The 9858-nt window shown below is 35.7% G+C and overlaps 1 pseudogene; it reads left to right on the forward strand.

Annotated features, from left to right (window-relative positions):
- The first annotated feature begins 3684 nt into the window (after positions 1-3684).
- Positions 3685-5100, forward strand: LOC148192434 (chalcone synthase 17 pseudogene; annotated as a pseudogene).
- Positions 5101-9858: the final 4758 nt, after the last annotated feature.

Raw genomic sequence — 9858 nt, forward strand, 5'->3', positions numbered from 1 at the left:
TAGCGCGAGCAGCCTCCAAACTCTGCATGGCGCTCTGATTCTGCTGCATCAGAACAGCGTTCTGCTCCATTAAAGTGGTGTTTTGTTGATGCAATCGTTCCACCACTGTTTCCAACAATCTAGTGTTATTGGACGTGTCAGACTCGTTCGGTTGCGGAGGAGGAGGGAGTCTAGGCGCCATTAGTTCTCTGGACCAGAGAAAAACGAACGTTAGTTAAGTCTAAGAGTTAAAACAATAACTCATTAAACACACAATAAGCACACAGCAAAAACGCAATGCACTCATAACCTACAGCGTCCTTAGAAGAACAAAACTGCTCTGATACCAATAATGTAACATCCCAAAATTATACAGTCAGCAACTATATAATAGAATATTAACATATATTAATATGATAAAGCAGTTTTACAATAACAGAGAACAAGATCCAAATAATGGCCCAACGGCCTTACATATACACGTAATTACGAGCGCTACAAATTATTAAGAACGAACGGTTTACAAAAGAAATACCGAACGTTCAATATTCAAACGCAAGCCAAAAGGAACGCTTGCTCTAAAGCGGCTCGCTACTAACTACACTAACTAAAATAACCGAACGCCTTTACTGTTCGGCCTTCACCTCAACTTCTACTAAATTATCTTCAGCAATAACTTCCTCTTCAAGTGTTTGCTCCAGAGACGCGTCTCCCTCTGCTCACATCCACACGGATGATCATTGCATTTGACAAGACGGATATACAAAAACCGACAACACAATAGAAATGCAAGGGTAAGCTTATTGAATTTAATTCAAGTAAAACATACAGTTCATACATACCAAATATATTAATTAATTCACAATACATGCATTCAATTCATCCATTAACTCAATCAAATTCGTGGTACTAGACCAACCGTCCGGACTGTATGAATTCTGTGTAGCTACGACGTCCGTGCACCCAGGTGGAAGAGCTGGAATACTCGTCAGCTGCCACCTGAGGTTAGTCCGTTCTGTCCAAGTTACAGTTATGGACTAAGACCTCCTGCCATTCCCACACATGACATACTCCTCTCTACTTGAGAACAAGCACTCACGGAATATCAGGATGAACCGCCAGCTAAGCTTACCACATTCATACTTTACAAATCTCAATCTTTCAACCAAGAGTCGTTACTCCCTAGAACGCTCGTTCAAAATACACAATCATAATTTCATCTCTTACATCATTCGCACATCTTAATCTTTCATCTTATTCACACTTTCATTCTTAGTTTCACTTCCATAAAAGAACGAACGTCCAGCCCTCTTTGTAATAAAGGACGAACGTTAATACATTACCAAGAGAGGCTCGTTCACGAGTAGAATAAAACCAAGACAGGTTATTAGACGAACTCCATTATAACTTGACTCAGTTAGATGAAATGAATCTAGTACGATTTGGAAAATACTTAGAATGATTTAAGTTCAATAACTCTGGAATGAATCCAATGGATACATAATTCACAAACTTGTTTAGATAAATAAACTGAACACGAGATAATTCAGGAGACAAACCACCAGTCAATGACCGAGCGCGAAACTAGGCATTTAATGAAGTTTTGGACGAACGTCGCTGAAGTATTGGACGAACGTTACTAGGACTATTGGACGAACGCTATTTAAATTTATGGACGAACGCTATTTCAATTCAGGACGAACGCTATTACCACTTGTTGATAATTACAGAAGGAACGAACGTTAGGTATAGGACCGAGCGTTTTTTACCACATACACATTTGGACGAGCGTTCGGTATAAGACCGAGCGCTACTTAGGACGTACGCTTTGGGTCGAGACCCATAGCTAATTCAATACCTTTGAAATAAGATTTTTCATAAGTTATAATATTGAAGTTACATATGGAACAATATGACTAAGTGTTTGAATATATTCTCAGGCTTCTCAAATTTCTCACAAACACTCAGGGTATTTACGTTTGGCCGAACGCACAAGCGTAAGGTTAATATAAGAGGGCGTTCATCCTCAAGGATAATCCTTTCCAAATGAAAGGGTTCGACTACTTCAAAGAATTTACTACGAATACCGAACGGTCAATGACCGTATCGATAACGAACGTTCATTTTCATAGAATTTCATATTCCATTTCAATTTACAGTACACACATTTTTCAGTATATGCTTTCGTACATCAATTTATTCAAATCATAGTACCAATCCATACATTTTCATACATCATCTCATCATATAGTTCATTTTCAATTTAATCGAACCCTAGAATATTTCATCATTTCCATGCATCAATTCAGATCATACTCATATACTTTCAAAAATCAAATATCAAACATCATACTGTATACATATTTTCAGAACACTCATACAAAACATGTAATTCCCATCACATTCATGCATCACAGTAAACTACAAGAATTAAACTTAATAAGCTTCCCTTACTCGGATTGGGGTGATCTTGTTTCTTCCAAATATGGTTCTCTCTCAACGGTTCTCTTAATCCCTCCAACTAAAACTAACCAAAAGAAAAATGAAAGAGCTTAGTCTACACCATTGCATGCAACTGAATACGGTTTGCAGGAATTCCAGAACGAGCGTCCAAGTAAAACTTACCAGAACTGGAAGTTGTTCGGTTCAATATGAAGCTCTCGGTGCAGGGAACGTCCTCACGGTGCTGAAACATGAACGGAGCAGAGAATGATGAGTTGCAGAAGAGAGAAGTAGAATGGTTTCTAGAGAGAAGGGAGAGAATTTAGAAGATAGAGAGTTTGAGGAAGAAGATGAAGTGTGCAGAGAAAGGGAAAGAGTTTTCCAGAAATCAATTTTCTCTTCCCAGGCAGGACGTGTGTCCATTCTTCTGCTGCCACATGTCTTCCATTAACGTTTTAGAATGTTCTAAAAATGACATTTGGCAACTGCATGCAGAGTGGTGTGTGTGCGTTTCATGATGGCACTGCTCACGTGTCACAGTGCATTAATGAAAGCTGACAGGTGACTAAGCATAGTATTTAATGAGATGTGACATGAGTTAAGAAGAGAATGATGAATAAGTAGTAACACTTTATCTAATTGAATGAAATTATATGATTAAAAATTTGAATAATTAATAAAAAAAATAAAAAAAGTTATTTATTCAAAACGGTGAAGAGATATACGTAATTTTGGTTTTGTCCAACAATAATCAATGATGAATAATTTTAGATTAAATATATAATGTTAATAATAATATTGTCTTTTGATATTATTTATTTCATTGTTATATTTATATTTATTTAATTGATATGTTATATAAAAGTTATATTGTAAATAAAAGATAATCGGAGGAAGAAATGAATTTTTGATTATTCATTTGATTTGATGGTTGAGGATGACCAAGGATGTCACCACGAAATACATATTGTACAATAAAAATAAAGGAAGAGAAGTGGTGTGCGATCCAAAAACAAGACGGCGAAACTGTAGGCATAGATATAATTTTGAAATTTGATCGTGGCCGTTGATATAATTTAAAAGGCTACCTACCTACCACGAGAAGTGGTAGACTTTTCTTGCTAAGGTACCAAGGTTGACTGAGAAGTTAGAAAGAGAGAAAAAGTTGGAAAAACGTAGCAGTGATAGAATAATGTAATATAAAATACGGGGTCAGAGATGGTCTTCCAAAACATGCCACCAAACTGATGAATATGCTTGCAATCAACCACCCTTGCATGCATATAAAATGCTAACTCCTCCAACATCTTCAAACACACAACTTGAGCAAACAGCAGTATTAAGTTTTATTGAAGAAACCTAAGATATGGTGAGTGTATCGGAGATCCACCAGGCTCAAAGGGCAGAAGGCCCAGCAACCATCCTTGCCATTGGAACTGCAACCCCACCAAACTGTGTTGATCAAAGCACCTATCCGGATTACTACTTCAGAATCACAAACAGTGAGCACATGACCGACCTCAAAGAGAAATTCCAGCGCATGTGCGACAAGTCCATGATCAAGAAGAGATATATGCATCTCACCGAGGAGATCCTGAAGGAGAATCCTAACATGTGTGCTTACATGGCACCTTCTTTGGATGTTAGGCAAGACATAGTGGTGGTAGAGGTGCCAAAGTTAGGGAAAGAGGCTGCAGTGAAAGCCATAAAGGAGTGGGGGCAGCCAAAGTCCAAGATTACACACTTGATCTTTTGCACCACCAGTGGCGTCGACATGCCTGGTGCTGATTACCAACTCACCAAACTCTTGGGACTTCGCCCCTCTGTGAAGAGGTACATGATGTACCAACAAGGGTGCTTTGCAGGAGGCACGGTTCTTCGATTGGCCAAGGATTTGGCTGAGAACAACAAGGGTGCCCGTGTGCTTGTCGTGTGTTCTGAGATCACTGCAGTCACCTTCCGTGGCCCAAGTGACACCCACCTAGACAGTCTTGTGGGACAGGCACTGTTTGGAGATGGAGCAGCTGCAGTTATAGTTGGTTCTGACCCCATTCCACATATTGAGAAGCCATTGTTTGAGCTCGTTTGGACTGCACAGACCATTGCTCCAGACAGTGATGGTGCCATTGATGGCCACCTTCGTGAGGTTGGACTCACGTTTCACCTCCTTAAGGATGTTCCTGGGATTGTCTCAAAGAACATTGGGAAGGCACTTTATGAGGCCTTCAACCCATTGAACATCTCTGATTACAACTCCATCTTCTGGATTGCACACCCTGGTGGACCTGCAATTCTAGACCAAGTTGAGCAAAAATTGGGTCTCAAAGCTGAAAAGATGAAGGCCACTAGAGATGTGCTTAGTGACTATGGGAACATGTCAAGTGCATGTGTGCTTTTCATCTTGGACGAGATGAGGAGGAAATCAGCTGAAAATGGCCTCAAAACCACCGGTGAAGGACTTGAATGGGGTGTCTTGTTTGGTTTTGGACCTGGACTTACTATTGAGACTGTTGTTCTCCACAGTGTCGCAATATAACACCCTCTCAACTCCATTGTTTTATTTTTATTTTTTTTATGTACCAACTTTTAATCTTCTTGGAGCTTGTAATTTACATTCAAATTATACATGTAACACTTCTTTATACTACTTTCCTCTAATAATTTATTATCTTCCATCCATTATTTTTATTATTTTTCTGTATCCATTCTCAATTTTGTTCCAGCTTCTTATTTCCATTAAATTTATTAACTCATTTTAATTTATAGGAAAATTCATGATTTTGTTTTTATATATTCAGTGTTATTCATAAATATTGATGTTAAAGTTTATAATAAAAATATTTTATTTTATTATTATCATCAAATGCTTATTTATATTAAATTTAAAATTAATGTTTCTATGTATTTTTCATGGGACGAAAATGGTATATTTATTAACTATTGCACTCAATTCTTGCGGTGAAAATAAAAACGTTCAATTTCTTGGTTTCTTATCTGTACCTTTAAAAAAGCAAAAACTCCACTCTGTGGTTGAACTCCTGGTATATACATTGCAAGAATCAGAAACAGATGTTACATACGTAATGAGATATGAAGATAAAAGTGGCATATAAATCTAAAATGTACAAGGGATTCTCATAAAACTTTTCAAGATTTTGCCTCTTTTGAAACCGCATAAACAGTGCAAGCGTGTAATGCTATGGATTTGGAGCAGAAATGTGCCCTAAAAAATCAACGAGATCAATGACAACAAAAGGAACTAACATTAGATTACATGTAAGGGAATTAATTTAAAGCACCGGTAGATAAAGGTACGTAATTAGGGAATGCATATCATGTAGGCCGCTCCACTTAATGAAATTGCAACAACATCACCTATCTGGTAGTAATACGTTAGTACACTGTGAAAAAGAGTAACATGTTACTACAATTAATCTACCTTTTCTTTCTATCTTGAAGTAATATTTTAAATATAATTAATTATCTTTTAGGTAATTATGAAAATTTTACCTGTGAAGAGCAATAAAAGGTAACATAGAACATCATCGATAAACAAGAAAGTTATCAAAAACTTATATTAGAAATAAAAGATCATTGAGTGAAAAAATAGAATTTTTTTGTTATTGATTCAATCAAACTATCGTTATTGTATTCACAAAATCACGGTCAACAATGAACGGTGTGTATGTGAATAAATTTTAGATTAAATATATAATGTTAATAATAATATTGTGTTTGATATTATTTATTTCAATGTTATATTTATATTTATTTAATTGAAATGTTATCTAAAACTTATATAGTAAATAAAAGATATTCGGATAAAGAAATGAATTTTTTATTATTCATTTTTTATTGTTGATCTTGACTTACGATGTGACCACTAAATAGAGACTGGATTGTGTGTTAGGTTAAGAATGGGATAAGTAAAGAGTTTGTAAAGTTTGACTTTGTGTTTTTTGGAGTAGAAGGATTTAATGTTTAAGGTGGTTTTGGAGATGGTCATTTGAGAGGTGGAAGGTTGTGGTAGAGGTTGTTTTTGTTGTAATGGGGATTTTTGTAGTATGGGGTTGAGGGGATACTGTTTTGTGTTTAGGTGGTGAAAGTAGAGGAGGAGGAGTTGTTTGTTTTGGAAGAAAAGGTTAAGGTGGTGGTGATAAGTATCGAGGAAGAACGTCTAATTACAATCTTCTAATTCTTCGGAGCACATTCAACAATGATAGGTGCACTAGACTGTTGGGAACATTTAGAAACAACTCCATCATAAAAGTCTTGAGACAGACATTTTACGATGTACATCTGCACGTCAATTTTTAACGTGGACTTTTTGCTTGCATAATGTCAATAAATAAGTGATGTGGAAAACATTTTTTATGTTAATGAAAGGATTTAAATAAATAATAAATTTTTTTATGTTCAATAGTTAAAGATAATTATATTAAAATTAAATTCAAAAATAAAACATAGAAAACTCTTTTTCAAGATAAAATTATTAAAATTTTAGTTTAAATTTTTTATTCATTAGTTGACTTATTTTATTCTATAAACAGAAAATCAAAATCAGAAAATAAAATAAAGTATTGCATACATTTTTTATAGTTAAAATAAAAAAAAACTATTTTATTTATAATTGTTATATAAAATTTAAATGAGTTTATTTTTTAATCTAGTCATGGATTTAAATAACTAAATAATCCATTTATGAAACTCAACATTTAAAAATTTTGTATAAACAGTTACAAAATTAAATGCACAATTACATATTTGAAGAGAAATGGTACAAAATGAAAAGTTATACATTTAGAATTTTACTTTTCTTAAGTTAATGAAGTAAATAAAACTCTAAAATTGAAATGACACTAGTACAGAAAGGGAAAACAACATCGGTTAGTTTTCGCTATAAGCCTCGGTTTTTGAACCGAGGCATATCCAGGCGAGGCATAAAAGAAGAGGATTTGACCTCGGTTCAGCCTTAACCGAAGCAGTAGAATTTTTGAATTTTTTTTCGTAGAACTTTATGCCTCGGTTGTAGCTTGAACCGAGGCAATAGAGTCTTTTCCTTTTTAAACGAGGTCTATACATCCAATTTCTTATCAGTGGTCAAGACATCTATCCAATGGAGGGTTCAACCATCCCATCAACACCAAAGTTAGCAGTATTGCCTTCGCCTTTTCCCAGACTCGAGGAGCCCCTTGGGACTTAATCGTCGTTTCCTTAGAAGGGGAATCAAGGTTCACATTCATCTCATTACCTTCCCCTTCATCATGAACATTGTTTGTAACATTTCCTGTCATCTTCAACTCTTCCATGATATAAAAGCTCCTGTTACAATCATCATCAAACACGTGGTCCACAAAATCAACACCACCCGCAAACAACCAGATCCAATCCAAACCAAGCAAACACACAACACATCACACAAAAGAAAAACAAGATCCTACACTGCTACTCCTTAAATATTAAGCATTTAGTTACAAGACCCACAGGTCAGAAACGCAAAAATTTGTAATTCTATAACGGTTTATAGACGATAACTCAAAGGCAAAAAACACAGATTTTCAGAGACACAAATCCTGTAATGGTCCAAAGATCAAAATCAAAGAAACAATTATCAGCAAAGAAAGATAGAAACAATTATCAGCAAAGAAAGATAAAAGTAAAAAAAGATAGAAACGCAGAAACGTAGAAACGCAGAAACGCAGAAACAATTATCAGCGAAGAAAGATAAAAGTAAAAAACTCACCACAACGCAGAATCACAGAAACGCTTGGACCATTACTCGGACTCGATCTTGGATCCTCGTTGTCGCGGCTCTCTTCCTTCTGCTCGATCGAGGAGATGATGCGCCACGAGGAAGGAGCGACGAAGGGAGGAGGCGACGGAGGGAGCAGAAACGTCGTTGGAGGCAGCGATAGAGGACGACGAAAAGCAGCAACGAGATGCACCGGTACAGTCGTTAGAGACAGCGGCAGAGTCGTTGGAGGCACTGAGGAGGCGCTGCAGTGGGGATCTGATGCAGGGGTCCGCAAAGCACTTCCCGAAGCCCATGGCGGCATCGGAGGTGAGCGGAGATTGAGGCAAAGTACGGAGGCCGAAGATGCGGTGGAGGTCGGCGGCGAGGATGTTGGAGACCTTGAAGAGTGTTGTTCGAAACGGTGACGAATGTGTAAGGGTGAGAATGGTGAAAAAAGAAGACCAAGAAGAGGAAATAGTGGAGTGAATGCATTGTGGAAGGAGAGAGAGAAAAAAGAAAGATAACATAAAATATCAAACTATACTAACCTGGTTATTTGGTTAACCGATGTCTAATTTAATACGTGAAGGGTCCGCGTCACGTTTGCAGGCTTTTATGCTTCGGTCTTATAGTAATCGAGGTAATAAACGCTTTTTTGACTCGTTTCAAGGAGAACCGAGACCTATAAAATCATTATAATCACAAAACTGCCACTGCATTATTTTATGCTTCGGTTTTTTGAAAACCGAAGCACATTACTCGCGTTAGAATCTTGATTTTGTACTAGTGTGAAAGACTTAAAATAGTGTAAACAGTTGTTTCACAAGAAAATCATTATAATAATTTATAGTGTGAGTTAAGAAGAGAGTGATAAATAAATACTAACTCTCTCTTTAATTGAATGAAATTATATGACTAAAAATTTGAATAATTAATAAAAAAATAAAAAAAGTTATTTATTTAGGACGGTGGAGACATACGTAATTTTGTTTTTGTCCAATGTGATTAAAGTATAATATTTATTAATTTAGATACCATAAATATATAGATGTTTCGATGGTATTTTTGTTACACAATAAGATCGATAAATAAAAGGGTCATCTAAAACTATTATATTACAAATAAAAGATTAAATCAAAATTTAACAAAATCATGGTCGAAGATGGATACAACAATAATCAAGGTGATGTCTAATAATTTTAGATTAAATATAAAATGTTTATAATGTTAGTAATAATACTGTGTTTGATATTATTTATTCCATTGTTATATTTATATTTATTTAATTGATATGTTATATAAAAGTTATATTGTAAATAAAAGATAATCGGAGGAAGAAATGAATTTTTGATTATTCATTTGATTTGATGGTTGAGGATGACCAAGGATGTCACCACGAAATACATATTGTACAATAAAAATAAAGGAAGAGAAGTGGTGTGCGATCCAAAAACAAGACGGCGAAACTGTAGGCATAGATATAATTTTGAAATTTGATCGTGGCCGTTGATATAATTTAAAAGGCTACCTACCTACCACGAGAAGTGGTAGACTTTTCTTGCTAAGGTACCAAGGTTGACTGAGAAGTTAGAAAGAGAGAAAAAGTTGGAAAAACGTAGCAGTGATAGAATAATGTAATATAAAATACGGGGTCAGAGATGGTCTTCCAAAACATGCCACCAAACTGATGAATATGCTTGCAA

The sequence above is a fragment of the Vigna umbellata genome, chromosome 9, assembly GCF_029865625.1.
Source record: "Vigna umbellata cultivar VRB3 chromosome 9, Vumbellata_1.0, whole genome shotgun sequence".
Classification (NCBI taxonomy): domain Eukaryota; kingdom Viridiplantae; phylum Streptophyta; class Magnoliopsida; order Fabales; family Fabaceae; genus Vigna; species Vigna umbellata.